The sequence below is a fragment of the Argopecten irradians genome, chromosome 5 (assembly GCF_041381155.1).
Source record: "Argopecten irradians isolate NY chromosome 5, Ai_NY, whole genome shotgun sequence".
Taxonomy (NCBI): Eukaryota; Metazoa; Mollusca; class Bivalvia; order Pectinida; family Pectinidae; genus Argopecten; species Argopecten irradians.
The window spans coordinates 19,624,869-19,640,684 of NC_091138.1; positions in this window are offsets into that span (position 1 = coordinate 19,624,869).

Here is a 15,816-nt window from a genome sequence, read left to right on the forward strand (position 1 = left end):
GCTCTGTCGCTGGGTTGTGTTGTATTTACCTCATAGGGGTATCATTTCACACACACACACAAAATATTAATGGTATCTAATTGAAACGTGTTTTTAACATTAGTAATAAATTATGCAAACATGATGATACATTAGCCGAAATGCTCCCTTTTATGTTTTAATATATCCCTCTTCCAAGTCAGAAAAAAGTAATAACTATATTGAAACTAACATTTGAAATGTTGCTTCTTAAAAACCTTAAAACGTTTGGTAGAATGTCTTACTGATAAGAGATGAAAACTCCACTCTGTTTTGCATTGGTAATGTTATCTCGGCCATTATCGTAATAGGGTGGCGATCTAGTGATACACAACTACTGCACCTGTTACGGCAAAAATCTACGGAAGCCGCTGAGAGAGTATTAATAGTTAAGCTTATGCAACAATATGTCTTTAATATTTCCTTTTAAAATAGCATGTACATTAAAACATTTGAATGATTGCACTAAATATATCCATAATTAGATTGATTGAAATATACCACTGTTTCCTCCTTTCACGAAGTGTTTTGGGTGCATGAAACTCCACTATAAAGCCTTTGCATATTCATCGCAGGTTCGAGAGTCCCGCGTCGGTCAAAACATTAGTCCATTCTGTCTGTGACGTATGTAACTGGAGGATTGATATCCCTTACATCTGGCACAATTTACCTTATTACCTATAAAACAGGTGTTCATAGTTTACGAAAAGTAATCCAGAAATTAACATAACAAAATGAAAATATGAAGATATTGATAAATAAGTTGTAAACGAGAGGTGTTACGCTAACATTAAAAACGGAGAAAATTTCCAAACTTTGAATTTAAAGCAAAACTGATAAACCTTCAACGATGCACAGCCAATTTCAGGTCAAGAAATCTTAACCTGATATTCTTGACCTGATATTCACCTGAAATTGACCAGAAATTCTGGTTAAATTAAGGTGAAATTGAGGTTAGGAAATATTGGCTGTGTAGCAATTGTTCATTTTTCGTCACCGAGGCACTTGATAGACATTGATGGACTCAAAGTTGAGAGAGGCTGAGCATACGAATTGGTCTCCATAGATAGTCAAGGCGTAACTTTGGATTTTAATATCTTGGAATTGAGCATTTGTTTAATATTCCATTATCAGTTTCATTCAACCTTTGACGAAATTCGCAATAAGACTAGCTGTTATCTGTAATGTATCCTATCTGTATCTTAGATAGAACATTTTATTTTAAAAAGACATATTTCATATTTCAAAAATATGAAATTAAAATAATATTCAGAGATAAAAGGAATCAAGATTGAACTGATATACAGACGGTTGCAGATGTGTTGGGGAACAGAATGAATAGAGGATTCGTCCTTTGCAGCTGTCATTGAGTTTTAACAGCCGTATTTCGCGATAGCTGTGTTTTACTATCTTGATGGTTTTTAATAACAAGAATGGGTTTCGAATCGTATGCCAATGTTTTGAGTCCTAGTTTCACCAGGTGGTTTTAAAATGATTTCCTGAAAATGATAATTTCATTTTAAAATATATTTTTTGATGAAGTTTGATAAAATGATTAGATCAGCGTATATTATCTTAGATGGCTTATTATCAATGTATACAGTTACTATTGACATGATAATCACACTAAGTTGTATATCAATTTCGATCTATAGCGGTGATGTTAATAATTTTGAAATGCTGGTGGTTTATTCTCCATATTAAGCCAGGTGAATGACTTTATATCAACTTTCTTGGTAAGTTTTGAAGACTAAACAGCTGCATGCTGAAACAAATGGTACACTTACATGGTCACACTACGTAAAGGCAAGCGCATCGCTACAAATGGTCTATCAAAAAATAGCAATCTAGGATAAGAACAAAAAATAACAGCTATTCAACCTAAACGTAAATTAAAAGAATGTAAAATTAGTAAATTAAAACCACTAGATTTGTGCGGAGATTACAAAAATTACAATTATAACAGTTGAACAACAGGCTTCAGTGGAATGTATATAATGTCAAACTTTTATCATCCAGAAAATCGTAAATTAGGAGATCCGTGTATAAATTCCACACAGTTGTCCTCTAGAAGGAGAATTTCGTTCCCATGTCTACAGAATAAGGAGATTCGTAGATAAATTCCAAACTGTTGTCCTCCAGAAAGTTACATAAAGAGAAATTCGTTTCCATGTTCATAGAATAAGAAGATTTGTAGATAAATTCCAAGCAGTTGTCCCCCAAAAGTAGATATTCGTTCCCATGTTCACATAATAAGAAGATTTGTAGATAAATTCCAAACAGTTGTTCTCCAGAAGACCGAACATTTCTAAAAGATGAGTAAAATTTGTCAAGCAAAAACTATAGCATTTATGAATACAAACATTTGTGAAAATAGCGGTGCACTTACGACAATATTTGTATGTTCAAATTATTTCAATCTTGTTGATTTCATAGCACAAGGTTGTTATGACAATATGTTTTGTAGCTCTTTTTGAAAAACAAAACTTGTTCTTTCTTTTTGAATTCGACAGGTGTGGCAGGGTTAAACTTTAAAAAAATATCGTTTTATATAAATATCAACCTATTCATCTTAAATACCAACCCAGCGATGATGACACAATTTACTAAGATAACACGAACCAATGACCAGTGTACTGGTTAAAGAATTACAATTCAAAAGAAGTGGATTTAAAAGAAGTAAAAAGATACTTTGTATATGTTGTTGGTTATCAAAGGAATTCCTGTTTGACCATGATGATCACTTCCTCTTTCCATAAATAAAACACTCTGTCATCAACTAAGTAAGAAAAGCATGCCATTATGTCAATATCACATGATGGCAACATCTATTAGACAAAATTTGTCTCAATCTCTTTTGAATTTTAAATGAATAATGAAGAGGTTTTTACCACACACATTCAACACGACAGTTATAGGTAGTTTGAGGTTTTCCCCTAACAGCTTTCCCACCGTGTAAGTACATAGTGTTATCACCTTTTAATTTGTATGTGCTAATGAAAGGTGCAATTTCATCGTTTGTGGTACGGCGTTGGCTTTTTATACGAAATTTTACTTTTAAATGTATGATCAAAAATAAGATCAAAGCCGTTATATGTATATCAAACATTTCTGTCGAAGTCTCATAAGGAAGTGATTTTTGATGTGCAAAGATTGAATTGATATTTAATTTAATCTAGCAATGCTATTCGAGTCGGTTGATCAATTGCAATGTCATGCTTACGATTGCATCAACGTTTCTATTGATTTCTTACCACTTTATGCTTTTTTATTCATGAAATGTATTTGAATTATACATGATCACTTCAATATAATGTATTTCAAATTAATTCACAGCCTTTTGACATATTTCACAGGTTGCATATATGCTTATATATACTATTTGTACAATTAATAAATCTATATCATCTTGATGAAAAAAGTATGCAAATATTTTAACACTGGTACATTGCTTTGTTCTTATGTGAAAAGTTTTTTCAATCGTATTACTATTTATAAATGTTGTTACTTATTACTTGGGGCGTTCCTGATAAGTACACGTGAACTGACCATAACTGTCGTAAAAACATTCTCAGGTTCAACCGAAATAAATTGATTTCAAGGTATTTTGTGGGAATTCCATGTTATTCTGATAGTACACTGTACACCGAGAAAAAAACTATTTCAGATATATATAGTTCACATCCTTAAATAAGGCATTTAAAATTGACGTGATTTGATCAATCGAGGGATATGTCCTATTAAACATAAATATTTTTCAAGCATATCATTATGCATTAGAAAAAATAGAGAATTTTCTTTTTTATTTCAATTAGTGTGAATAAAATTTTTAATATGCTTGATTATGTAAATTGTCAATTGATCTGTCATCAATTATTTGGTTTTAAATAATTGATATTAATTTGAGAATGTTGTTTTTACAAGACCTCTGGAAAAATAAAATAGGTGTTTTGAAATAATTAATATATGTGTTCGATTTGATTAATGTTGGAAGCAAAACATGATCTTGTACTTTTACATCTAAAGGGGAAAATATTTGTCTTCTTATCATTATCAATAATAAATTAATTAAAAGTGTTTTGTTACTATAATTTCCAAAACAAATGCCAAGTTCGAAAAATCCTTTAATTCTAAAAGCTTTCAATTAAAGATTTAACAACCCCTTATCATATGGATGTACAAAATAGCAGCTGATAATGAAATATGCATATCAATAAACATCATAAATTCTGACGGGAATTCATATATAATGCCTCTTATCAAATGCTTAAATGTTATAGGCGTTCAATTAAGATTAAACTGTTTTATCACATAGATAAATATTAAATAGAATGTCAGCTGATAGCGAAATCTGCATATCAATAAACATTTTGATTTCTGATGGGACGTATAATCAAATGTCTTTGTATCAACTACATACATCAGTCACCATAATGCCCCAAAAGGCTGAAGCTTAATTTATCAAAATGACAATATATGACATCAGTAAACTAGGGTAAAATATTAACTACTTAATTTCTCTCAATAGCATGACGTCATATTATTGCTGGGCAATGACGATAGCAACAGGGGTTACAAAGATGTATGTGTCTTTATATCAGGTCGATACAAGTTTATGTTACCTTTTCACCATGTTTCTGAAACGACAGGTTTGGAAACATATCTATCAATTCTTTAGAAGCGAACATATTGTAGACAATTATCAACAAAAAAATAATATCGACAAAGAACAAGGTATTACAAAAGATCAGTTATATTTTGGTTTAACGAACTCAGATAACTTCAGGTGTTTAACATTTCGTCTATCAATATTTTCATATGTGTTTGTTTCCTATTCTTTTGTTTCATCGGTCTAGTTCCAGCAATGATCAAGACATCGCACAGTATGAAATAGATCCCACTGTTTCCTTTATCGATCGATTCAGTTAAATGCAAAGAGTTCATCGACATTAAAAATTAATTAAACATGAAAACCCTATCCTTGTTTCTTCCGTATATCATTTTTTAAATTTTAGATTGAAATAACTGTGATTTGTGAAATAAAAGCTTCTTCTGCAACAGTCATCATTAAATCGCTTTCTCAAATCTTGCATGACAATATATCTAAACGAATATATTTCATTCTGATTTTTTAATTTGAAATAATCCTTACTCATAAATCAAGGAGACTCTAATGCATTTCATCATGTTCTGAATATGAAATGTCAAATTATGTAAAAATGTCAAAGATATTTAAATATGTATGATTAAAAGTGCAGAGAAATGAATATGATTTCTACAGGAGATGGGTAGTAGCGTTAGCAAGAAGACATGCGTTCTCTAGCGCTGACATGTTAGGTGAATAGAAAAATGAAATTTATCATCAAATATCTTACGCGATTTACATCTCTACAATTATTTGAGCTAAAATATCTTATTCATATTCTGTATCAATCGCAAATGTCTCCTTATCAACCATTTGCAACACGTGTGTCGGTATAGATATTCACGATAGTAGGGCCGTTGTACACCATTTCTCCCAAACCATTTTCTAGCCATGTGTGACATTATTGTAGCTGCATGGGCATTAGAGTTAAATATGTCATCAAAGCTTGTTATTGATATAGACATTTTTATCAAAGCGGATGTTCCGACAACAATTAGCAAAGTATGTTCAGAGTAGACGTCCGATCCAGACTATTTTCTATCACCAATACCGTTAAACTGTAATATTTTAGTGACGGTTGTTAGGTAACGTTGTGAATTGTATTGTGTGTTGTGTGTAGACACTTGAAATAACTGTTAATGCAGTAAATCATGTTTCCATTGCAAAAACGTTTTGAGAAACGATTAAGCGCAAAATATGATTACGCCAATAATTGCGTTTATAATACACAAGATTGATATCTTCTGAAGTTTGAAGCATCGCATGCAAGAGGAGTAGCAATTGAGTCCCAAAGACCGATATACCAGGTCTTTCAATTTGTTGGATTGGCACACTAGTAATCAATTGATTTGTCTTCTTGGATACAGTAAAGATCAAAGGAGTTCCTACAGTACATGACATACCCTGAAATGTCACACTAACATTCAAATTTGTTGAAGGGATTAATAAATTTCAATCACTAAACTTTTGAGTTAAATAATTAACAACTTCCAATTAATCATTATAAATAATTTAAGTACATCGATGCTTTCTGGTCTCCGTTCATGGTAATGACATTTATTTTTTCAACCTTTCGTCTCGTCAAATTTGATTGATATAAAAAGCTCGAAGATAACTTCCTTCTATGATAGTATATATGTCCTTGGCATTATATATGTGCTTTAGAGTTTTTGTCATTTTCCTTACGCATCTAGGATATAAAGTATTAAATATTTTAAAAAAAATAGTAAAACAATTTCCTTTATTTCCTTTGCAATGCGCCTATGTATGTTACTATTTTTAGTTTTTTCAGTAGTTTCGAGAGGTCCCAGTCGTCTATAGTGATTATTGATTAGTAGAATGTTGAACAGTTATCTATCCTGTTTAAACTTAACCTAAATTACTAAATGTCAACTGGATCATTGAGTACTTAAAAATGGATATGAAAAACGACTGTCTTTTCAGATGGTTGGTGTAATTTACATATTTGATACTGTCTATTGGGCGAATAAAGAAATTATATATAACTGTAGTTCATGCCTGTTATTTCGTCTCGTTTAAGTTTCTTTTATACCATCCTCTGCATTTTGAAAAGTTGAAATCATTTTCCCGGAAACTCAGTTTTTCTAAACTTTACTTGTTTTATGATATCATGATATGTGTACTATTTTCTCATCATGCCTGAAGTGAAAATGTGATATTTCTAGAAAGAAAAATAAGATGTCAAGTGCATATATAATAATACAACAAGCGAAAATGTATCATTTCCTCAGGAAAATTGATTATCAAAATTAAAAATGACAAACATTCTTAAACATCCGGTATCCTTTTCCCAACGTAAAGGACGGCGGATAATACCACAGGTGTTCCAATAGAGGAACGATAATGCATTCCGATTATAGGCAACAGTTTTACTACAACAATACACCTCTAAAGATAAAATAGATACATAAAATGATCTATTACCGACTTACAATCCATATTCTGAAAAGTAATAAATTTCTAGTTTATAACCTCTTACACCCAGAAATATCAAAGGGGAAAAAACGATATGAGATATCAATGGGATATTATACATGGTTTATGATACAATCGTATATCGCAGATGTTCAGTCTCTCTAATACATAGCTGTGATGTAAGTTTTCCATTTGGGTTCAACTCAAGCATGTAACTTGTGTTTGAGATATTTTAACAGATATATTTAGTAAATTATAAACTTAAAACGATAAGACATGTTTTTACTATTTCATTTTAAGATGACGTATCAAAGATTCCTATTATGCGCTCTATCGTAGGAAAAAAATGTTTTAGTGCTTTTGAAATCGTTTTTACACAACCTAAGATTGAAACTGATTAACCCATCTGGGCGGTGTGTGTACTCATGTTCGTTTATATATGTGTGTAAATATGTCAATGTGTTAGGGCTTTATTTGTAAAAATAAAATGTAACAGCGTTGTAATTCGTTAAACTTTTATAGCTTGAAAAGGCAAAGTTAAACATTTATATTCGATTCATTGCTATATCTACCAATTATCCGGAAAAAAAAGATTGAAGATTTTACCGTGATAGTATATACATAGCCGGGTTTCACATCATTTAAATGTTTTTCTTGAGTGCATTAGAAGATAGGATCAACGTAACTTTAACGGAGAAACACTTAAGACCACTTATAAATGTATTAATCGCCGTGTTAATTTATCAGCTATTGATAGTCGATTTAGTCTAACACGGAAACTGTTAGTGCTCTCAAATGATTTTGTCCAATTTTTGCATACACTGACAAGGATGCTAATGAGTTCATTATTTTTTCTTTGATTCAAACATAACTAAAACAAAGAACAATCTTGAAGTAGCTAAATTGGTACACATCACATTTATGTCTGGTGCGACGCCAACGCCGACGTTGTCGTCATTGTCGTACCTAATTAACAAAATATTGTATTTATGGGAATTTTGCCGTTTTGACCATATACACCGGATATTGAAGCCATAATTTCCTAATGAGGTGTTTGATATGCATGGATATTTGGAACATTTATTTTCCAGTGGTTTTCGTTAAAAATATAGCGGTTATGATTAATAAGACTCATATTTTTTCTCAGAATAACGACATATGCTACCCCAACCCCTTAACTTTGACTTACAAAATGCACAATTTTCAGCCATTTTGGTCAGATTTAACCCTTTATAGAAAATGTTCCGGTATTTAACTTTTGGAAATATTTTGCATATCAATAGGGAAAAGGTTGCTCTTTCTAAATCAGGCAGAAAAAAGTGCTAAAATTACCATTAAATATTAAAATAAAGTATAAAAAAAACCCGTTTCATTTCACTCATTAGTGCTTAATATTCCAATTGCCACGAAACTAGTGAAGAATTACACCGAAAAATAGCTCGATACAGCTAAAAAACAATTTAAGTTAACAATGGTAAAACGTTTGCTCCACGAAAAGCGAAAAAGGCACATTTTCAAAATGGCCGCCAATCGAGTCATTTCTTAAAATCCCCGTATAAAAAAACTACCAAGAATAGAAATATATATTTTTTAAATTAGCACCTGGCGGCTTGCGATAAATTGTATTTGAAAATATCGTAACTTCTTTGATTTATGTCGAAACGAGACTTCAACTGAAATCTCAGAAGAATGCATCCTGAAGATCAATTGTTGCAAAACTTAATAACAAATTGAAAGTAAAGTTCAACTTTAATTCCGACAATCACTAATCCATATAAAGTCGTAGGTAGTATCTGGTAGATAAGAATCAAACTCAGAGAATGGTATTTCTCATTAATCAATCAGCATATCTAGATGTACCTTCAACTCGGAAGCTTTATACGGTATATCAAAGCTAACGACCAGTTTAATTGATTGTTAAACAGCGGTATTAAATGTTCAATCAAATAATGTGACAGCTATGAACGGTAAAAGAAATGACTCACAACCTTGGTATGATAACGGGGTCATCATCATGCCGTAGATATAAGTAAAGTGTCAAATTAAGAGAGATGCACAGAGACATTTACGCGTACATAATGAGAAGATTCAAGACACATCAATAGAGGGGATATCATTATACGGGGCTGTCTGCGAGAAATCTATCTACTTGCGTTTGAAGGTATTAATTAGATCGTGACAGGTGATAGAGGACAAGCAGCATAAGACAATACTTCACAAACCACGGGAATTATTTCGGTAGTAAAAGGAATGCTTAATTGATTATTTGCATGCCATGAATCGCACATCAAAGCGATAGCTATTGACTTTAATTATACAATAAGATATTAAACGGCACACTGTTTAAAAGGGCAGAACCTAGTCGATGTCATAAAGACTGTTTCCGTTAAACACTTTTGGAGTTTGACGGCTGTAAATACATTATATAACCTTGGTGGCATACGCACTCAAGATGTCAAGCCAATGGATCACGTTTAAGCTCAAGTCACTAGCGTCACGATACTGAAAATATTTTTTAAGATACATGTATTTATTTTTATTTTGAAATACAAAGAACAGTGCTAGATGATATTCATCATATTGTTTTTATAAAATGTGTCCCCATGTTGCTTAATATATATTCATTTAGATAAGAAAATAATACACTTGTAAAATCAAACTGGAATTGTGAAGTGACAACTGTTAATACATACCATGTTTTAAAATAATCAAAAATAAGAAAACCTTTTATTTAATTCGGGAATCTTAGATAAAACACTGGAAAATATTTGATATTTTTTTCTTAAAGGATTTTTTTTTATATTTATGTATGGCAAGTCGCTTGAATTTATGTCCAAAATATTTCTATTTTTCAAAATATATACCCGACTCTGATATCTGAATTAGAAATATAGACACCTTAATTTGAATACAAATATTCCAATTTCATTATGAATGTATGTTTGTATCTAAATTATTCTCTATGTCGTGACAGAATATAGATATCTTTATTTTAATTACAGATATCTGTATCTTAGAAACATAATTTTAGCAATTGCATATATCGTAATTTAAAATGTAAATCATCTTTACACCAACACTGAACAACACCAATTAACTTTCTGCAACCTGCAATGGACTTCAGTGTCACCAAAAAAGTTACAATAAGTAATGAAAAAAAATGTTTAAAAACATACAAAAAAGTTTCGGCCCTTCTACATTTTTATCATTCACAAGAATAATAGCATCGTTAGATCAGATGTTTTTTTAAACGGATACCTTTTGCTATTTCTTTCATTTTTGGTTTGAAAATGAGCAGGGTTCTCGGGGTTTTTGGGATGGGGTGGGGTTGTAGATTTATGATTATACATCAAAATAGTCACAGTTAACAATTTACAATGAGAACAGAAAATAACTGCTGTTTTTGTCGGTGGCATGCAGACAGTAAAAGCGCTGATCAAAGAAGGATAACCGCCATCATTGTGATATTTGTTGATGGAAGCTGTTCCAAGGGAGGTAATCAGCAAGGGCACTATGGGCTTCGCGAAAAGACTATGTTTGCAGGGGACACATTTTAAAATTAGCAAGATATCATATATTATCGAGATATGTTTTATTCTTGGCTCATGGAATTGTTGGTTTAATAAAATATTCACGTATTGGCATGTCAAACATGATTTTAGTCGCCAGGAAAGTGCTGAAATTCTTAATATTGAATAAATACTGAGTTATAGCATCTTCAATAAATAATATAATTATTTCTGAGTGGTGCGTGGGTTGGTTGCAGCGCATTTTTTCCTTTTTTCATTTATATATCTTAGTTTTCTATTATTGTTACTGTAAATGTTAGCACTTTTTACGCTGTCTTTGAAGCGCTGATTCATAAACAGTGCTAAATTTTGTAAAAGAGTATTACAGCATTTCTTTTTTTATTAATTTTTATTTTTATTTACTATTTATTTCTTTTTTATGAATTGTAACAACGCGATGAAATATCGTTTTTAATGTGCTTCAGTAACGGTGAAAAATCTTATATTAATACAGATTTAATATTTAATTCTGACACCTCACAACCACTTCAAACAAGTTCCTTTGACGTTGTTTTTTGGCCAATATGAACAAAGAACATTTTATTAGATACTTCATAGTACAAACATGTATGTTACTTTGAGGATGAAATTGAATTTGAAAAATGCAACTTCGAGCATTGATAAATGATTAAATAAATAACATAAAAAGATAGTTATTAAGTTTACGTAGGAACCTAGATTAAAGGGTATTTGTCTTTCACCCTGAAGAGTACTAACATATTTATCAACAAATTAAATTACACATTATTAGATAAAATAGATAAATGGAGAATCAAGACTCGTGCGGATAATTGATTCCCACCTTTAACATTCCTCGTCGTCATGATTTGTATAATTTAACCGGGTGGGGTGTGTTGCTTGGTGTTTTCGGCGTCGTTCTTCAGTGATATTGCACTATAAAAGGGTAAGAGTTCCACTATAAATATCAGAAGACACAATACAAGTATAACACGGTCTCCCAAATCACACAGCTCGCACTTACATGTATACGGGAAGCCTTCAATGATCACTGCTGTTTATAGGACGTAAACACAATGTATGATTAACCAAACCCAACCAAACTTACTAGTTCCCTTTGATGTTCACACGGCTTAGGAGCCAAATGTGTCACAGAACCATGAGCACAAAAAAACACTTCGATCATCATCAGTTGTGTATTGTTAAGGTAATGGATCACCAACTATCCACACTGAAATGTTTTTTTTATTATATCAACAGCTCCATAAGGAAATTTAAATTGTCTTTGTGTTAGTAGTGGTGATAGAAATCACGCCCAGGACATCTTATAAATTCTTTACTGAATCAATATTAGACTAATATTATAAATTTAGCTCAGACAAAATATGTTGGACATCAAGTATGACATCTAGAATGACGATACGTTTGAATGATAGAATAAAAAAAGTGGTTACGCTGGGGGTCGAACCCTGGACCATTTGTGTGTGAGGCTAATTAAATTCTGACGACAGAATCAAAAGTTTACTTAATCCTTCCGATGTCACTCAAAGGGGAACAACTGTAGTAAAGTGTCAGGAATCTACTGCAATATCTGAATGTGAAAATAATTGCCGAATTTGATATTTAAATATCTCTCAAATAGCTTTCGTCTTTGAAACAAAAACAATTTTCTTAAAATTTATTTAATCACTCTGATACGCAAAGGCGTATTACAATAGATTACATATTCATAATACATTCACGATACATGCAAAGTAATTACAATATTCATAATACCACAAGTGAAACTTAACAAGACCATTAAACAATTCTTAGTTAGATCGCAGGAGAGCATGAATCGATAAAAATATTAATTTGAAATTTATTAACATATAGTTTCTATGAATCTGCAAACAAAAAGTTTGAAATATATTGAACACACCTTGCATTTGTTCATGATTCTAATTAGCTGCGATGACGTAGCTCTGAACGACGGACGGAAGATGTCCCGACATATTACCACAAGCCCTCCACCTCTGGGATGCGGGTTCGAATCCCATGTGGGGCAGTTGCCAGGTACTGACCGCTGGCCGGTGGTTTTTCTCCGGGTACTCCGGCTTTCCTCCACCAACAAACCTGGCACGTCCTTACATGACCCTGGCTGTTAATAGGACGTAAAACTAAACAAACCTTGCATTTGTTCATGATTCTAATTAGCTGCGATGACGTAGCTCTGAACGACGGACGGAAGATTTCTGACAGATGGTCGTCGGGAACGGAGTGGAGGCAGGGTATGATTATTAGTTCTAGATTCTAATAAGTAAAGTAGTAAATTTGAATATTTCTTAGACGTATCATCGATGCATATTCACATTTATTAAGGTAATGCAATTCATCGCCAATACCCTATTAACATGAATCACATTTTCTTTCATTACCAGAAATGTCCAATGACAATTATGGCGTTGAGTCCATTTGGAGGATTAGTTTATTGCGCCCAATGAGATCACAGTAATATATCTGACGTCTGAGAGCGGCTTTTATTTCCATTGTTTATTTTATATAAAATAGTCGTATTATATTCCATTATATTATGTAAAACATTTATTACAACGTACTAAAAACAGTCTCTACTCCACAATGAAATCCAAAAACGATATTTCGGTCGTCATAATGTAGGCCAATTTGTAATGTTGAAATAGTTACATTTCAAAATATATCATATTATGGCGCAGACAGCACTATTCTTTCATACCTACGGGTGTAATACTGGCTGGTCTAGGGCAATACACTCATGCCGCCTGAGGCTATATTGCATGGCTACCCATGCAATAAAGCCTCGTGACGTCACGGCGTCAACAAAATTTCTATTTCCTCGTAAAATTTTAACATTTTTTTCACAAACTTGACTGGTTTACTATAAAAGATGCAAACGACGGAATTTATATTGAAAATATCACGCAATTCTTTATGCATGAAAAATTGACTTTCAGTCGTGGATTTCTTCAAATTTATTTCTTTCACGAACAATGGAAATTTGCCCACGAACCAATTTTATTAAAACTAAATGTTACATGTAGCAACATTAATGCAAACCCTTGAAATACGTTTAAAAAATTCAAAAGGTCCCAGGGGCCTGTGCTGTGGCCAAATTAATATTGCCAAGTAGAGGTGTATGACAGGGTTCCCTTTTTGATCCAAAAAGATATCAAAATAATGTTTTATGTCATAAAGCTGTATTATTTTCTGAAGAGTATAAATAATTACATATTATGATCACAAATATGTAGGCAAAATGTGACAAATAAAATTTTGGCTACATTTTAAAGACAGAAAATATCGAAATTTTGGGTGTTATTTTCGGCCATGTCAATTATTAACAATGGTGATTCACCCACTTCCAGTTTGAGTGCACCAAAAATATTTTCTAAAAAGTTGGCTCATTACCTGAAGTAAATATTGTGAAAATTTCAGAAAAATTGTGGACCGGTAAATGTGTCGTTTAAAAGTCTTAGTGAGACAATGTCTATTTTAGCAGTATTACACCACGGTCGCACCACGACCCTTTTCATTCATAAAATTGAGAAAACAAAGAAACTAATTTCTTATTTTATTTAATACTCGTTAATTACATTAAATGTAAAGTAATATATGATTTCATAACCTATATATTGTAGAATAATCAAAATATTGAATCACAATAACAAAGTATTTCGAAATTTTTAGGGCATTATCGTTCACTTTTCAAGCTAGATGATGATTGCAACTGCATTCCCAGAAATATTCTTTTTATTTACAGCTGAAAAGCATATAAAGTAAAATAATAACAAAATCTAGAAAAAAAATGGGTGGGAGTAGATTATTATTTAAGAGAATCAAGCTTTTACCAATTTCCACACATCCAGTATATTAGTACATATATGTATAATGTTGTTGTTTCTCAAAATATTGTGCTTTCAAAGTATTGACAATGGCATCAAATCACACCATTACAAGATTTTGTTTAAAAAAAACCCAGACAAATTGATACATGATTTTTTTTTCGTTCAAAATTGTATTAATTTTACTATATTAAGTATTTCTTAGCCGTTTAATATTTAGATTGTTCAGAACATTTTGTGATCAATCAACTGAAGTTTGATTTCGAGTTTTTGAATTTTCTTCAGAATTTTCATGAATTCAATAAAGATTTTTTCAGTTAATAAAATAACAGCATCTTTTATGGTTATTGAAACAGTCAAAAGTTTTTGAGGTCCACAGTTTTATTTTTCATAATTAGGTTTGTGTATCGTAAACACATCATACTGTTAATCAAAATAGCATAATGTTTATCATTTCAGGTAATAAATTTTGATTTTATAAGAAATTTGGTTATCACAACATGAATTATACATGTCAGGGGCATCCAAATAAATTAATATATACGTGACACAAAGCTAAGTAACATACAGTATATGTAATACACTGCATTTAAATGATTTCCAGTTTGATCAGACACTCTCATTTCCTGTTTGACTTTTTCTCCATTATCTCTGTACGATTAATACCATATCCGCCAATTAACATTTTTAGAGATGTTTTTGTCCATAAGGATTACTTCAGAATTACTTATAAAACTCATATAATTCTAAATTCAAAGTCAGTTTATATAGTATGGAATAAAACAGTTTCATCGCCACACACTCTTTACCACGGGGATATACACTATGTACATGTACTGTGATCGAAGTTTTTTTTTGTGACTAATACTCAGTAAAGCTGTTTAATTTTCTAATTATATAATAATACTAACATGGAATTCAAATATGATTATTGACAATAAAGATAAATCAAGTTTTGATGATCTACTTACAGATAACGTCTATTTTCATTATTAAAACTGTTACATTCAGTTAGTTATTTTGCAGGATTAAAGAAGTATTTGCCATTAATGTATCTAAATCTGAAATGATACATAAATGAGTTTCACAACCAAATTAAACTTAAAATCTAAATCAATATGATATGTAAAAGTGATGAGATTTATTTGTTAGCATGAATCAACATAAATGTTAATCATCAGAAGTGTTAGCCCTGCAAATAATTGAACTACTGTAGGTTCGTAACATGACCCATGTAACCTGGTAACTCTTCCCTCTCAAACCACACAGTTACAGAATCCCATTTTAATCACTCTCTTCACTGTAAATATGCTCTATAATTACAAAATAA